Raw genomic sequence first — 17,497 nt, 5'->3', positions numbered from 1 at the left:
CATCAAACTAAAAAGCTTCTGCTCAGCAAAAGAAATCGTCAACAAGGTAAAGAGACAACCATCTGAATGGGAAAATATATTTGCAAGCAATGGCTCTAATAAGAGCCTAATATCTAGATTATACAAAGAACTCATACAACTCAATAACAATAAAAAAACAAATGATCTAATCGAAAAATGGGCAGGGAACCCAAACAGACACTTCTCCCTGGAGGACATACAAATGGCCAATAAATATTTGAAAAGATGCTCAACATCGCTAGCTATTAGGGAAATGCAAATCAAAACCACTATGAGATACCATCTCATACCTGTTAGAATAACTATAATCAACAGGATAAGCAATAATAAATGTTGGGGAGAATGCAGAGAAGAAGGGCCCCTCATACACTGCTGGTGAGACTGCAAATTGGTACAGCCACTTTGGAAAACAGTATGGAGGTTCCTCAAAAAACTAAGAATTGATCTACCATATGATCCAGTAATCCCTCTACTGAGTATTTACCCCAAAGACTTGAAAACTCATATCTATAAAGATATTTGCACACTCGTGTTCATAGCAGCAATATTCAAGGTGGCCAGGACATGGAAGCAACTGAAGTGTCCTACGATAGATGATCGGCTAAAGAAGCTGTGGTACATATATACAATATGGAATATTACTCAGCTTTAAGAAGAGACGAAATACTGCCATTTGCAACAACATGGATGGATCTCGAGATAATCATGCTAAGCGAAATAAGCCAGACAGAAAAAGTTGAAAATCACATGATATCACTTATAAGTGGGATATAAATCTTTAAGCAACAAATGAACAGGACAAACAAACAGAGACTTATGGATATGGACAATAGACTAGTGGTTACCTGAGGGTAGGGGGATGGGGAAGGAGGGGAGTGATAGACAGGCTAAAGGGGGTCAATTATGTGGTGACAGAAAGAAATCTAAATATGGGAGGTGAACACACAGTGCAATTATATATATATGCCTTACTGTTAAAATGTACTGCTGAAACTTATTGGATTTTGTTAACCAATGTCACCATAAAAAATTAATCAATCAATCAATTAATTAATTATTTAAGAAAACCTTGTCAGTGACATTAAATTAAAAATGTGTAGGAACTTAATAGAAGTTGTAGCACAGTTTAAACATATCAAATTGTTAAGAAATATGTAATTTTTATAATAAATATGGCATTTACCTTGAAAAGGCCCTTATGTTGGCTTGTGGACATGGATCAAAGGAGACTTACCTAAAATGGAACAGAAGGTTGTGGCTGGTGACACACACAATGGATTAAGGTAGCTGGTGGGTTTGAGGTGTGTCTGTGTATGCAAGTTGTGGAATCTCGTATGGCTTGGTTGCTGTTTTCACCTCGTTTTTCATAGTTGAAATTGTACTTATGCAATCATGAAATTTGTGTTATGCTCAAATTGTTTTCCTAATTATGAGATGTGCCATAACAAGTTGTTTTAAAAACAAGCATGACTACACCTGAAACTTATACAATATTGTATGTTAGCTATATTTTAATAAAAATCTTTAAAAAAAAAAGCATGACAGCAGAACCAACTATATATGGTATTGTTTTGTGGGGGCTTTTGAAACACATAAATGGCATTCTATGTGTGCATATGTATTGTGCAAGTCAATGTCTTATAGCTCCTTCCATAATAGTATTATAGTTGTACTTTATTAATGCATATTATTCCACTGTGTGAATATTTTATTTAGCAACTCTGTTATTGATGTAGATCATGTTCTTTGTAGTTTTAAACCTTATGAACATTATTAAAATAAACATTCTTTACAAATGTAGGGCTCAGACCATGTTTGTCCCTAGCATGATGTTAAGATTGATCAGTGGGTTTGGAAGCTGTTGGCCTGCTTTATTCATTATAAAGTTCCCATCACCACTTCACCTAATGCTTTCAACAGCCATGAATGATCATTGACTAAATTTATTATTTTATTAGGGATTGCAAATAGTAATTTTTCAATTCTATAATTCTTTTTGCTGTCATTCTTTTAAAAGGAGAACTTTCATCGACCATTTAGGTATTCTAAAATATAGTTGATAAAGAAAGCAGGGATAAGCACTTAATTCTTTCCTTCCTTTACCAATCTTCAGAACGATTTAGTATACTGGAAAAACTTCAAAAGATGACCTTTTATTTTTGTATTATAGTATTACGAATGCTTAGATTACTATATTCTTGATATGTTTCAATCCATTGCAGTCCTTATAATTAGAACGCCCAAATTGTGTCCTCTTTTACCCCTGATAAGGTTACTTCATATAAGCAATATGTGAAACTATCCATTTATTTCCTCCTTCATCAACACTGGATATTCTTGTTAAAATTTTATATCAATCTACCAATAGATTTCTTTGTTTTGAATTTTTTTATCTTAGCTGACATACACTATTATATTAGTTTCAGATGTACATCTTAGTGATTCAAAATTTATATACCTTACAGAGCGATCACCACAATAAATCTAATAAGCATATGTCACTATACATAGTTATTATGATATTATTGACTCTACTCCCTATGCTGTACATTACATTCCTGTGACTTATTTTATAACTGGAAGTCTGTATTTCCTAATCCCCTTTTCTTTTTCCACTCAACCTCCATCCCCCTCTCTCCTGGCCACAAGTTTGTTCCCTGTATCTATGGATTTGTTTTTGTTTCTATCAATAGATTTTTAAAACACGATATCTGTGTGCTGATTTGTTTTTTTTTTTTCTCTCATTCCTAATGTGATTGAAATTTTCGATATGTCGTTAGTGATTTGTATTTGCCTGCTGGTTAATTGTCTAGTAATATCCTTTACTCATTTACCTATTGGTTCTCATCAGTTTTTCAAATCAATTTATGTAAATTTTGTATAATAAAGTATTACTCCTGTGCCTGTTGCATTTATTGTACATTTTCCCCTGTTGATTGTTTGATTTTATTTAAGTATATAAGTTCTATGTTTTATAAAGGTGAAGCTATTTATTTTTTTATTTGTGAGTTATTCCAATATTATTAAATTTAGCATGTTTCTTTCCACCATAAAATTTGATAACTATTTTTTTCTCTATTGTATTCTAGCATTTTAATGGGTTTAAAAAATCAATTTAACTCTTTAATCTATTTGTTCTTAATTTTTATGTAAAGTGCGAGGCTTGGGTTCTTTTTTTCCCAAAATTATATATATATTTTCCATATAAGAGGGATAGTCTCTATTATTACTCTTATTCTTCATAGATTTCTCAGCAGTTATTATATTTATTCTTTCAAAGAACTGCGTACTAGACATTTGTCGTGCTTTGGAGTTGCTTTTTATGGAGCATTTTCTGCCTTATAAATCCTGCCCCTTCCACATCCTCAAAGAGACAAGCCAGAAAATGTGATTTCCCAAACTCCCTTGCAGCTAAGGAATAGGCATGTGACTGAGGCTCCAGCAATCCAACATACTTGTGAAAACTTTTAGTTTAGAAATAAAGTGAGACAGTGGGCTCTATGTGGAGTCCATTTGCTGGTGAGGGTGACAACAGACATCCAGGTTTGGAGGCTGGCAATAGCTGTGCGTTTGAGTTGCAGGCACACATGTGGCATTATTGCTGATGGCAGCAGTGGTCACAGTTGGTTTGCATCCCTGGCATCAGTGCAGATGGACTCAGTGCCTGGCAGTGTGAAGACTGGTTCCCTCATTAGATCAGTTCTGCAATGTGGTCTGGGCACTGTCTTGGAAGCTCAGCTGCAAGAGGTTCTGAGCATTTCCCAATGCCCATTTGATAAATGCCTTTTCTGCGCAGGCTAGCTAGAGTGTGTCCTGATGTTTGTAACTAAGAATCTTGATTAATACACTAGGTAAAACTAAATTAGGGAAGAAAGGTATTGTATGTAGAATGAACCATAGGTGTTGTCTGGAGTCTAGGCTGATCCTTGATACTTAAAGTGTGGCCTATGCAGACCAGTAGCACCAGCAGTACCTGGGAACTCTTTAGAAATGCTCAATCTCAGCTTCACCCCAATCCTGCAGAATCTCAACTTGCATTTTAACGAGATTTCCAGGGGATTTGTAAACACAGATTGAGAAGCACTAGTCTACTGATTCCTAACCCTGGCTGTACTTTGATATCACTTAGGAACCATTTAAAAAATATTAATGTCCACTTACATCCTCCATAACAACAACTGATCCAGGAAAGAATCATCAGTGGAGCCTAAAATCACAGGGTTGTTGGAGAATATGTTATTCATACAACTCAAAGAATTTCCCCACAGATCATGTATTAATTACAAAGGGGAAAATGACCTTTACAGCAAAGAATTTGGCAGACATCACATAAACAAATGACAAAATATCACAAATAATTGGGCAAAGTGATATCATGAGCCTCCTGATACAGAACACAACACCACCTATGTAGAATTTTTGCCAAAAATGATTAACTCAAATTTAATTCTGAGGGGCAAAACAGATAAATCCAAATTGAGAGGCTGTCTGCAGAAGAGCTACTTTGGATATTTTAAAAATATGTTTTATGAGAGTCCAAAAAGACACGGAACCTTTCTAGATTAAAGGCAACTAAAGAGACATGATAACTAAATGCATTATAAAATCTTCAATTACTTGCTGAATTGAGATGGAAAAGGCTATGAAGGACATTTTCAGGACAATTTTGGGGTCATCTGATTATTAGCTAATAGAATTGTATTATTGTTAAATGCTCTGGGTGTGATACTTATAATGTGGTTTATGGAGAATAGTACACTTATTCTTTGGAGATACATGTTGAAATATATAAAGTATCATGACATTTTTATTTTAAGAAGTTTATAAAAAATCCATATGTAAAAGAGAGGGAAATACAACAAAAGTGGCAAAATACCAAATGATAACATTTAGTAGACCTAGATCAAGACTTAGCAAACATTTTCTGTGAAGAGCCAGATAGTAAATATATTAGGCATTATAGTCTCTGTAACAAAACTCAACTTTGCTGTTAATATGACAGCAGCCATAAGCAATATGTAAACAATAGACTTGACTGTGTTTTAAAAAACTTTATTTATGAAAAAATATGTACTAATTTTATAGCATTAAAATTAGAAACCAGCCATTTCAAAATTTCCTTCTTTGAAAGGATATGCACCAAAATGTTATAAATGATAACTCCTAGAGGAGCAGGGAGTTGGTGAAGTGGAACATTGTGTTTTGCCTTATATATTTCTGTACTCTTTAAATGTTCAAAGGAGTGCTTTGGTTTTTTGTTTGTTTGCTTTTCAAGCGCTGCTTCTACATTAGTCAGCTTTGCTGCAGTAACAAACAACCCTAAATCTCAGTGGCTTGTAATAACAAATATTTATTTCTCATGTTATGTAAGAGCTGAGGATAGGCTGCACGTTGGCTCTGTGTATTTTCTCACTCTGGGACCCAGGCCAAAGAACGGACCTATCTGAACATATTGTTGCCATAGCGGAGGGCAGAATTACTAGAGATCAAGCCAAACCATGCAATTTCATTTAAAGTTTCTGCTCAGAATTGATATGAGCCATGCCTGCTTACATGCCAGAGGCCAAAGAAGTCACATGGCCAAGCCTCACAATGGAAGGTTTAGCAATGGTGATATGTATAACCACTTTATAGGAAAGAAAACATATAATTGTAAAACAATGATATTCTTTACTATACTTTTGTTGAATTAAGTAAATTTACTTTGAGGAAACACTTTATTTTTTTGTTCTTATATAATTTTTTTCTTATTGACTCACTTTTTCCCTTCAGTTTTTAATTCCCTATTTAAATGTAGAGACACAAGTCTCCAGCAGTGCTTTTCAAACTATGGGTAGTAACTCATTTGGTGAGTTATGAAATTAACTTAGTGAACACACAATGAGCATTTTTGTTTAAAGAAATAGAATACAATACAATACAATACAATAGAAGAGAAAATTATAAAAGAATATAACATATGGTAAAGATAGGGATTGTTCCACAAGATCTTTTGTTTCAATTACATATATATGTCCATATGCTGATATATGTTGTATTTTTTATTGTGAGTTTCAGTCAAAAAAAATTTTTAAAGTCTTGACCTAGAGATCAGGCTATATTGAGGGACTGGCTGCTCTCAATTCCCATTTGGATTCAAGCGTGCTGGCACCAAGGACAAAGGAAAGCTGGTTATAGAATCTCATCATAAAACTTGACAATGCTGAGAGCCTGTTGTGGATACAGCAGATTGATTGGCTCACTCTCCTTCCAGCACCCCATTGCTGTGGAAATCCTAAAACTATATTTCCCAGACCTCACTGCAGCAGGGTTCCAGGTGGAATTTAGCTTCCACTCATCAGATGCTATGGTTGATTAAAGATTGCACACATTCTTTGCTACTCCTGCCATTGAAAAGTAGAATCTAATTCTCCTCCCTTAGACTCAGATCTGGCTTTGTAGACTCGTTTGTCTAAAAGAATGAAGCAGAAATAATATTCTCAAACTTTGAGTGTAGTTCATAAGAGGCCTTTCAGCTTCCACCTGGCCCTTTTGGAATGCTTACTTTGGGGCAAGCCGGTTGTCATGTGAGAAGTCTGACAGCCATGCTGTGAGAAGCCCAAGCATCCTGAAAGCCCTGGAAGATGAGAGCATATGAAGGTACTCCATACGAGAATGAAGATGCTATCTTGCAGGTTGATCCTCCAGCCCCAGCTGCCCCAGTATGGATTTGAGATGGGCCACCCAACCAAGCTCTCTCCTGACTGATCAAAATAAAATGGTTATTTTAAGCCACCAAGTTTTGAAGTACCTTGTTACATAATAACAGATAAATAGAAGAGATCCCTTTTCTTGAGACCTGCATTTGGAACTGAGATAAGCATAAAGACAGTGCCATGCAAGGCTCCTAAAGGGTAAAAGATTGCTTCTTGTTTGGGTATCTTGAAGCAGATGTCTGATATTCAAGGTACTTTCTTTTTAGGCTTCCACCCTTAGCAGATGTGAGAGTAGGGCAAGCCCCAGCACAGGATACTTGGGAACCAAGAACCATTATGCTGAGAGAATTCAGAGACGAACACTAAGGACCATAGGAAAGGCAATAACTTGAAGTACAGAGTCAGAAATGAGCAAGACATAGTGATAAACTCAGACAGCTCACATTTGTTGAGCTCTTACTATGTGCCAGGAATTCATTAGCACTCTATAAACAGGATTTTATTTGATACCCGCAGCTATCCGAGGAGGTAACTACTATTATTATTCACATTTTGTTGATAAAGAAATAAATCAAGGCACAAAGAAGTTAAGTAATTTCAAGGTCCTACAGCTACAAGATGGCAGAGGCTGGATTCATCTGACCTGGGGTTTGTGTTCCTACCAGCCACTCACACTGGCATGTCTTTCAAAAGCAAGGGCCAAGTCACTCAAAGGAGGTTGAAACCAGAGCAAGTATTAAAGGGCATGTAAGGTGGGTGTATGTTTCTTGCACACAAGTACAGACAGAATTCAGATTATAGCACTTAATTCTCAGCCACACAAACTAGCCCTGCTGCAGTTGTCCTTTACTCAAGATAACTCATGGAGATACTCCTAACCCTCATTCTCTAAGACATTGTGTGTAGCCTCCATTACTGTTCTCATGCTGCAAGTGCCAAGAAAGTTCCAATTTGGACACTAAACCTCTTCCCACTCATGGTAACTAGAGGATGAGTTACCTTTGCTGAGATCCTCAAACAGTTCAGACCTCTTATCCTGTACTAGCCAGGACAGTTGCTAGGAGGGCTAGGAATTTTAACTTATAACCTTAGCCCCCTGGTGTTACCTCCGTGATTATGTTACGTTATATGGCAAAAGGGGCATTATCAATGTGGGCCTAACTTAATCACATAAGTCATTTAAAAGCAGAATTTCTTTGATCAATAAAAGATGTGACAAAAATTCTCTCCTTGGCCAAACACTAGCCACACTACCCTGAGCCTTTTCTCAACTAGAAATTAATCTTGGCCTATAAAGACTTGAACAAATACTAACATAATTTCTCAGAGCTCAGGGCCATATCCCTAGAATGAATTTAGTCCTCTTTTTTTATTTATCTTTTTTTCCCCCGGCTATATTGAAATATAATAGACAATTAGTTGCTCGTATTTATTGTCTCAATTTGTCCCTTTGTATGATGAATGTTCATTACTATCTTGCAACAGCAATTCTCTTCTTATTGTTTAAGCTTAGAGTACCCTGTTCTGTTCTTTTCCGGATTTATTGAAATATAATAGACAAGTAGTTTCTCGTATTTGCACTGTACAATTCAATGAGTTTTTTTTTTCAATTATAGTTGGCATACAATAATATACCAGTTTCAGTTGTATAGCATAGTGATCAGAGATCCATGTAACTCCAAAAATGATCACCCCACTAAATCTAGTACCCTTCTTGCCTCTTACATATTTATTACAACATTATTAACCATCTTTCCCATGCTACATCCTTTATCTCCATGTCTATTCTGCAGCTATCCATTTGTGCCTCTTAATCCTTTTGGCTTTTTTTTTTTGTTCTTCCAAGCCCCTTCCCATTCCTCTAAATATTCTCTGTATCTATGAATTTATTTCCGCTTTTGTTGTTGTTGTTGTTGTTGATTTTGTTCTTTAGATTCCTCTTGTACGTGAAAACATGCAACGTTTGTCTTTCTCTATCCGACCCATTTCATTCAACGCAATACCCTCTAGGTCCATCAAGGCAATATCTTTTTCCAACCCCTTCCTTTTAGTCTGTGTGTTTCTTTTAATCTGAAGTGAGTTTCTCGTAGGAAGCATATGTAGGGGTCTTTTTTTCTTATCCATTCTGCCACTTTATCTTTTGATTGGAGCACTTTATTCTTTTCCATTTGCAGTACTTGTTGATAGATATATAGTTATTACCATTCTTTATTCCTGTTTTTGATACATGTTTTTTTCTTTTTAAAGAAATCCTTTCAACATTTCCTATAATACTGGCTTGGTGTTGATAAATTTAGCTTATTTTTGTCTGGGAAGTTCTTTATCTGTCCTTCAACTTTAAATGATAGCTTTGCTGGATAAAGTATTCTTGGTTGTAGATCTTGCATTTTCATCGTGTTGAATATTTTATGCCAAGCCTGTCTGTCCTGCATAGTTTCTTTTGAGAAATCAGGTGCCAGTCTTATGGGTGCTCCCTTGTAGGTAACTAACTGCTTTTTTCTTGCTGCTTTTAAGATTCTCTCTTTGCATTTAACCTTTAGCATTTTAATTATGATGTGTCTTGGTGTGAGTCACTTTAGGTTCCTCTCTCTTGGGACTCTCTGAGCTTCCTGGGGTTGTATTTCTATTTCTTTCACAAGAGTAAGGAAGTTTTCCATCATTATTTCTTCAAATAACTCTTCAACTTCTTGTTTTCCTTCAGGTATCCCTTTAAGAGGTGTCTGCAGCTGCCAGTGCCACAGCCTCTGTCCCACTCAGCTGCTGTGGATCCGGCAGCCTTGCACCTTCACCCCCTCCTATCTTCTACCATTGCAGTTTGATTAATTATTTCTCTCCCTAGTTGTAGTGCTTCTGTTCATCTGGATCCCAGGTGACTTTGCTTCCTCACTTTTGCTCCATGTTTTTGTCACAAACTTAATGTGATCCCAAGAGGGATGAAAGTCTCTGTCACACATCATTTTTCCCATCTGACCTTAGCTCTATTTAAAGTACCTGCCTGAGAAAGCTCATGGCCTCCAAAAGAAATTACTATTTGTTCCAGTCAATACCTGAGAGTAGGGCCTCTGTCTCCCAGTCTCTCTGGGAGACAGAGGCCCTACCTGAGAGTAGGGCCTCTGTCTCCCAGTCTCTCCTAATAACTTCATTAATTGCCAGCTAGCAGACACAGCTGGCCTAATGGCATTTACACAAACTGACCTTTTGCAATTTTTCACTACCCTGACTCTACTTGAACCCTTGTTTATCTCCCTCTCTTCCTATCACTCCACCTCATTCTCCCTTTAAAACATCCAGTCATCTCTGTTCAAATCTAAGTTGATTTCAGTTCACATTGGACTCTTTTTCCTACTGCAATAGCTGTTACTGATTAAAATCTGTCCTTACCACTTTAATTAGCGTCCATCTTTGTTTAATCTTTTACAGAAGTCAGAGAGATTCCAAGAGAGAATGATTCGACACATTGTGGCTAGTTTGAAGATGAAGGGGGCCATGTGGCAAGGAATGGGAACAGCCAGTGGAAGCTGAGAGCCTTCAACAAAATGGAGACCTCAGTCCTTGGAATTGAATTCTAACATTGCATTTCATTATTTTTTTTATTTTATTATTATTATTTCTTTAGACGAGGCAACCGTTGGTCAACCTCACAGGTTGCAAAGACCTTGTCAGCTTACAATCCCTTATTTTTAATTTTTTTACGCCTACGGCACCTGGTCTTCCTAGATGATCTCCCATCCACGTACTAACCAGGCCCAATCCTGCTTAGTTTCCGAGATCAGACTGGATCGGGGTTGTTCAGGGTAGCATGGCCGTAGTCCAAATCCTTTTTAAAGCTTACAGGCTAACTCTGTCCATTTAATTATTTCTCTCCCTAGTTGTAGTGCTTCTGTTCATCTGGATCCCAGGTGACTTTGCTTCCTCACTTTTGCTCCATGTTTTTGTCACAAACTTAATGTGATCCCAAGAGGGATGAAAGTCTCTGTCACACATCATTTTTCCCATCTGACCTTAGCTCTATTTAAAGTACCTGCCTGAGAAAGCTCATGGCCTCCAAAAGAAATTACTATTTGTTCCAGTCAATACCTGAGAGTAGGGCCTCTGTCTCCCAGTCTCTCTGGGAGACAGAGGCCCTACCTGAGAGTAGGGCCTCTGTCTCCCAGTCTCTCCTAATAACTTCATTAATTGCCAGCTAGCAGACACAGCTGGCCTAATGGCATTTACACAAACTGACCTTTTGCAATTTTTCACTACCCTGACTCTACTTGAACCCTTGTTTATCTCCCTCTCTTCCTATCACTCCACCTCATTCTCCCTTTAAAACATCCAGTCATCTCTGTTCAAATCTAAGTTGATTTCAGTTCACATTGGACTCTTTTTCCTACTGCAATAGCTGTTACTGATTAAAATCTGTCCTTACCACTTTAATTAGCGTCCATCTTTGTTTAATCTTTTACAGAAGTCAGAGAGATTCCAAGAGAGAATGATTCGACACATTGTGGCTAGTTTGAAGATGAAGGGGGCCATGTGGCAAGGAATGGGAACAGCCAGTGGAAGCTGAGAGCCTTCAACAAAATGGAGACCTCAGTCCTTGGAATTGAATTCTAACATTGCATTTCATTATTTTTTTTATTTTATTATTATTATTTCTTTAGACGAGGCAACCGTTGGTCAACCTCACAGGTTGCAAAGACCTTGTCAGCTTACAATCCCTTATTTTTAATTTTTTTACGCCTACGGCACCTGGTCTTCCTAGATGATCTCCCATCCACGTACTAACCAGGCCCAACCCTGCTTAGCTTCCGAGATCAGAAGGGATTGGTCTTGTTTAGGGTAGCATGGCCGTTGAAAATCAGTTATTTCTAGAGCCTCCAGGTGAGAGCTCAGCCAACATCTTGATTTTGAACTTGTGAAATTTTGAGCGAAGAATCCCAGTCAAGCCCACCCAGACTTCTTACCTATGAGACTGTGAGCTGCTGAATGTGTGTTGTTTTAAGCAACTAAGTTTGTGGTAACTTGTTACACAGCAATAAAAAAGAAATACACTCTTTGTATCAGCAGACCCACTTCTAAGAATTTGTTCTGAAGATATACCATCAATAATACAAAAATACATATGCATAATTATGATAAAATTAATTTGTACATCGGGATGCACAAAATGGAGGCCACTTCAGAGGCCGGGCTTATATCACAAATCTAAAACTAACTTGCCTGCTCTTACAGGAAATATTTGTCAAGGAAACTTAACATATACCAATTACAACCCTCCAATTCAGTGTTAGCTAGTTTGCCTTGCTCCAGAAAGTAGGACCTGCAGGCCTTATAGATATGGAGATCCCTGACCTCCTAACTAGTCATGCCGTTTCTGTGTTGCCTCTTCAAACACTCTATAAAACTTACTCTTGACCCAAATCCCTCTGGGAACAATGCTCTACCCCTTGTGAGGTTCGGTACACCCCCAGTACATGGATTATTTTCCTTTGAATAAAGGACATCAAACTCATTACTAAACTGTTTTAGTTTTGTCATTTGACAACAGGTTATTCATTGCAATTTTTTTTATATTTTTATTTTTTTCAATTACTGTTGACATACAATATTGTATTAGTTTAAGATGTACAACATAGTGATTAGACATTTATATAACTTACAAAGAGATCACTCCGATAAATCTAGTACTCATCTGCCACCATAAATAGTTACTACAATACTACTGACTGTATTCCCCATGCTATACTCTACATCCCCAAGACTATTTTGTAACTACCAATTTGTACCTCTTAATGCCCTCCCCACTTCAACCATCCCTCCCCCAATCTGACAACCATTAAAATGCTCTCTGTATCTATGAGCTGGTTTCTGTTATTTGTTTATCCTGTTCTCTAGATTCCACATATGACATTTGTCTTTCACTCTCTGACTTACTCCACTCAGCACAATACCCAATAAGTCCATCTATGTAGTTGCAGATGGCAAGATTTCATTCTTTTTTATGACTGAGTAATATTCCACTGTATATATCTACTACCTCTTCTTTGTCCATTCATGCACTGATGGACACCTCAATGCATATCTTGCCTCCATATCTTGGCTCTTGTAAATAATGATGCAAGAAAGATATGGATTCACATGTCCCTTCAAAGTAGTGTTTTAGGTTTCTTCGAATAAATACCCAGAAGTCACATTACTGAGTCCTTCTTTGTCTATTGTTATAGCCTTTGTTTTAAAGTCGATTTTGTCTGATATAAGTATTGCTATTCCAGCTTTTTTGTTTCTGTTTTTATGAAATATCTTTTCCATCCCTTTACTTTTAGTCTCTGTGTGTCTTTCAGTCTGAACTGAGTTTCTTGTAGGCGGCATATGTAAGAGTTTTGTTTTCTTATTCATTCAGCTACCCTATGTCTTTTGATTGGAGCCATTAATCCATTTACATTTAAACTAATTGTTGCTAGATATGTAGTTATTACTATTTTATTATTCATATTTTTTATTTTCTTCTTCTTCTTCTTAAAGAAGTCCCTTTAACTTTTCTTGTAATACTGGTTTGGTGGTGATGAACTCTTTTAGCTTTTCCTTAACTGGGAAGTTTTTATCTGTCCTTCAAATCTAAATGATAGCTTTGCTGTGTAATCTTGGTTGTAGGTCCTTGCTTTTCATCAACTTTGTAGGTCCTTGCTTTTCATCAACTTTTCATCAACTTCCTGCCAATCTCTCCTGGCCTGCAAAGTTTCTTTTGAGAAATCAGCTTATAGTCTTATGAGAGTGCCTTCGTAGGTAACTAACTGCTTTTCGCTTGCTGCTTTTAATATTCTCTCTTTGTATTTAACTTTGACATTTTTAATGATGATATGTCTTGGTGTGGACCTCTTTGGGTTCATCTTGTTTGGGACTTTCTGCACTTCCTGGGCTTGTATGTCTATTTTCTTCACCAGATTAGGAAAGTTTTCTGTCATTATAGTGTTTTCTGTCTTCTCCTTTTGGTACTCTCTGATGCAAATGTTGTTATGTTTGATGTTGTCCCAGAGGTTTCTGTCTTCTCTTTTTAAAATTTTACTTACTTATTTACTTACTTATTTACTTACTTACTTATTTTGCTGTCTGATTGGGTGTTTTCTACTACCTTGTCTTTCAAATCACTGATTTGATCCTCTGCTTATTCTAATCTATTGTTGATTCCTTCTAGTGTATTTTTCATTCACTTGTTGTATTTTCTATTTCTGACATTTTTGTGGTTTCTATATACCTTTTTATGTTTACTCTCTCTTTGTTGAAGTTCTCACTGACTTGAACTATTCTTCATCCTATTCGTTTTATCTATTCTAAGTTCATTAAACATCCTTATAACTAGTATTTTGAATTCTATACCTGGTAGATTGCTTACCTCCATTTTGTTTAGTTTTTTTTTTCCTGGAGTTTTCTCCTGTTCTTTCTTTTGGGACATGTTTCTTTGTCTCCTAATTTTGGCTGCCTCCCTGTGTTTGTTTCTATGTATTCCATACATCTGCTACATCTCCCAGTCTTAGGAGGGTGACATTATGTAGTAGGTGTCCTGTTGGTCTCAGTGGTGCAGTCTCCCTGATCACCTGAGCTGGGTGTTACAAGAGTGTCTCTTTTGTGGACTGTGTATCCCCTTCTGTTGTAGCTGAGCCTTGGTTGCTCTTTGCACATCAATGAGAGGGATTGATCCTCAGGCTGATTATGAGGACTGGTTGGTGACTACAGTGGAGGATCTGTTGTGCAAGGGGCTGACTCTATGAATCAGGATTTGCTTTAGCAGGGCTCTGGTGCCTGCCCTGTCTACCCTTTGGGTGTGTCTTTTGTGGAGGTGGTTGGTTGGTACTCTTGTGTGATCTGAAACTAGCCATCAGATGTGTTGATTCCAGGACCTCTTAGGAATGGCTCTGTTACAGGCCACTTCCTGTGCCCTGCCTGGGGCCACTTGATATGAGCTACAAAGTGATATGCAGATGGTTGCCTCTTGTGCTGAACTTGGAGGTTTCTGGGAGAGGCCAAGCTTTGAACTGAGGCCAGCTGCCACTTGTGTCAGGTTTGGGGCTTCTCAGCAAGAGGTATGGGGCACATTGAAGCCAGATGCTGCCTGTTTGGGTATTGTGAACCTTGAATGATTACAAAAAATCTGCAGCATGAGCCAAGACAGGCTGTTTGTATGGAAAAAACACTGGAAGCAGCTTGGGTGTGCTTCATTGCAATATTTTTATTGTATTTTTAACTGCAAAACACTGGAAACTACCTAAAGGTCCAAGCAGAGGAGATTGGGTGTCTAAACTATGGCATATACAGTGGAGCTAATAGAGTAAAAAGAATGAAGATGATTTCTATGGAACTGATATGGATTTCCAAAAGATTAGTGAAAAAATTAAATTGCAGAAGTGTTTTGTAAAGAAAAACTCTATTGTTTTTCTTTATACTACACATAATACTCTAAATACTTCTGTAGTCCAAATACGTGGTAGTTTTTTCCACATCAAACGATTCTGTGACACTAGCTTGGTGTCCTAACTCAATTCTGACACTAGCTACCTAGAGATAGCATCAAATCCCACAGGTTTTAAGGGTTTAGTCCCACATACTGCCCCCTGCTTCAGACACCAATCACAAAATCAGATTGTTATCAGCATTTCTGACCCAATGGTTATAAATTGGAGGTTCCCATGATCCAGTCCTCAGGTTTGATTAATTTGCTAGAGTAGTTCACAGAACTCAGAGAAACATTTATGTTTACTAGTTTATTATAAAGAATACCATAAAGGATACAGATGAAAAGCCAGATGAAAGAGAGATCCAGAAGGGTTCTAAGCACAGGAACTTCTGTTCCCATGGACTGGGGTGCACCACTCTCCTGGCATTTGGATACATTCATTAACTGGCATGCTGATCAAATCTCTTTGTTCAAGAGATCAGTGATTGGGGCTGAAAGTTCCAACCCTCTAATCACTTGCTCAAAAAGGGGCTCCTTATGAGTAACTAAAGACACTTCTATCACTTAGGAAATTCCGAGAGTTTCTAGGGGCTCTGTGCCAGGAACCAGAGACAAAGACCAAATATATTTCTTATTATACCATACATAGATAGTATGCTATCTTTTGCATTAGAAAGAAGGGAAACAAGGAAATGTACATATTATAACTGCTAAACATCACAATAAAACAAATTTTCTGATACATCAGAAAATAAAGTTAGTTACCTAAAAGGAGTGGAGGGAAACACATCAAAGTGTTATTTCTCTGAGCACACCTTTTTGTATAGTTTTGATTTTTAAATGCATGGCAATTTTCACATATTCAAAAATAAAATTAAATCAATAAGAATTAAAAATGAAAGCAAACTGAAACAATGAAACTAAATGTATTTCAAATAATTACCATAACCACAGTGAAAGAAAAAAAAAAAGAACTAATTCGAATAACTTTAACACAGTATTTGACTACATACCCTCTGTTGTGGGCAGAGAGTGTGGTGAGAAGGGGAAGAATCACAGACAAAATCTGAACTCTTTTTAGTAGGTCTGTTGTTTGTAATGGTGTGAGCAAAGCAATTCAGAAACCATTTTAGATATAATAAACTGTTTTAGATGTAATATAGGACTGAGCAAATGTGTTAATATAATTAGAATCCAGGATTCTCACTGAGGAAGAAGGGGCATACAAATATGGAACGGGAAGGCAAAAAGTGACCCTGTGAGGAGGTATCAGTGCAAATTCATGATTTCTAAAATATGTATATGCATATGTATACACATGTTTATGTCACATATATGTAATTATGAATATGAAAAAATATGCACACATGTACATGTGTATATTCATGCATATATTTCCTAGCTCTGTCCATTGAAAGAGCCAAGAAGTAAAGACACTTCGGTAGCAATTATCCAAACCTGATCTCTAATACCTTCACCACTGAAAGGAATCAGACTCCTTAGAATAACTGAGTCGAGGGCTGGTACAAGATAATCCATGGAATCCCTTGTTATACCAGAAAGTAAGAAAATGTTAAAAAAACAAAACAAAAACTATGTCACAAGGACAAAAGACAGGTCAAAGGAGTTCCCACTAGCAAATCTGAGATAATCTGAACACCAAAATAATTAAGTTTTAAATTAGAAATCACAAAAAAATAGGAATTCATGAGTCCATACCATGAGTCCATAAATACATAAATGGGAAAAAGGAAGGTCTCTTATTCACAGGAGAATGCTGAGAGCAGAATGGAAAATGTGGAAGGAGAGTTGGAGTTAGTAAATCACTATTTTACAACCATCATGGTAAAGATTGGCTTAGGCAAGAATCATCAGTGGATGCTAAATTTCGGGGGCAGTTTTGAAAAAGAACACAATATTTGCATGGTCTTCCATACTGCTTATCAGTTGTAAAGGAGAAAAAAGCGTCAATAATTATACAGTGAAGTATTTAGGGGTAAAGGGCCATGATGTGCTTAACTCACTTTAAGATGGTTCAGAGGACAAAATGAGTATTTTTATATTGTACTGCTTTTATTTTTGCAAATTTTTGTAAATTTGAAATTATTTTCAGATAGTTTAAAGAAAAAAAGCCACTATATGGAAAGTCTCTGAGAATAAAGTCTTAAAGAATGCAGTTTTCATCCAAAGAGAGGGTTGAGGCCTAAGTAATCACAGCAAATGAGGAGCTGGGCTAGGTGACTCCAGCTGGTAGGATGCAGAGTCCGAACTTTGATGTAGCTGAGGTGGGTATAGGCCTGAGGGGCCTCTTAGAGATGTCCAATTGTAACTGAAAAGCTGAATGTCC

At 36.9% G+C, this 17,497-nt stretch overlaps 2 pseudogenes; both read right to left on the bottom strand.

Annotated features, from left to right (window-relative positions):
* Positions 1-10,408: 10,408 nt before the first annotated feature.
* LOC112485338 lies at positions 10,409-10,527 on the bottom strand (annotated as a pseudogene).
* Positions 10,528-11,438: 911 nt separating this feature from the next.
* On the bottom strand, positions 11,439-11,557 carry LOC112485281 (annotated as a pseudogene).
* Between the last annotated feature and the right edge of the window lie 5,940 nt (positions 11,558-17,497).

Source organism: Pteropus alecto, unplaced genomic scaffold, assembly GCF_000325575.1.
Source record: "Pteropus alecto unplaced genomic scaffold, ASM32557v1 scaffold68, whole genome shotgun sequence".
Lineage (NCBI taxonomy): Eukaryota > Metazoa > Chordata > Mammalia > Chiroptera > Pteropodidae > Pteropus > Pteropus alecto.
This window is presented reverse-complemented; position numbering and strand designations above follow the sequence as displayed.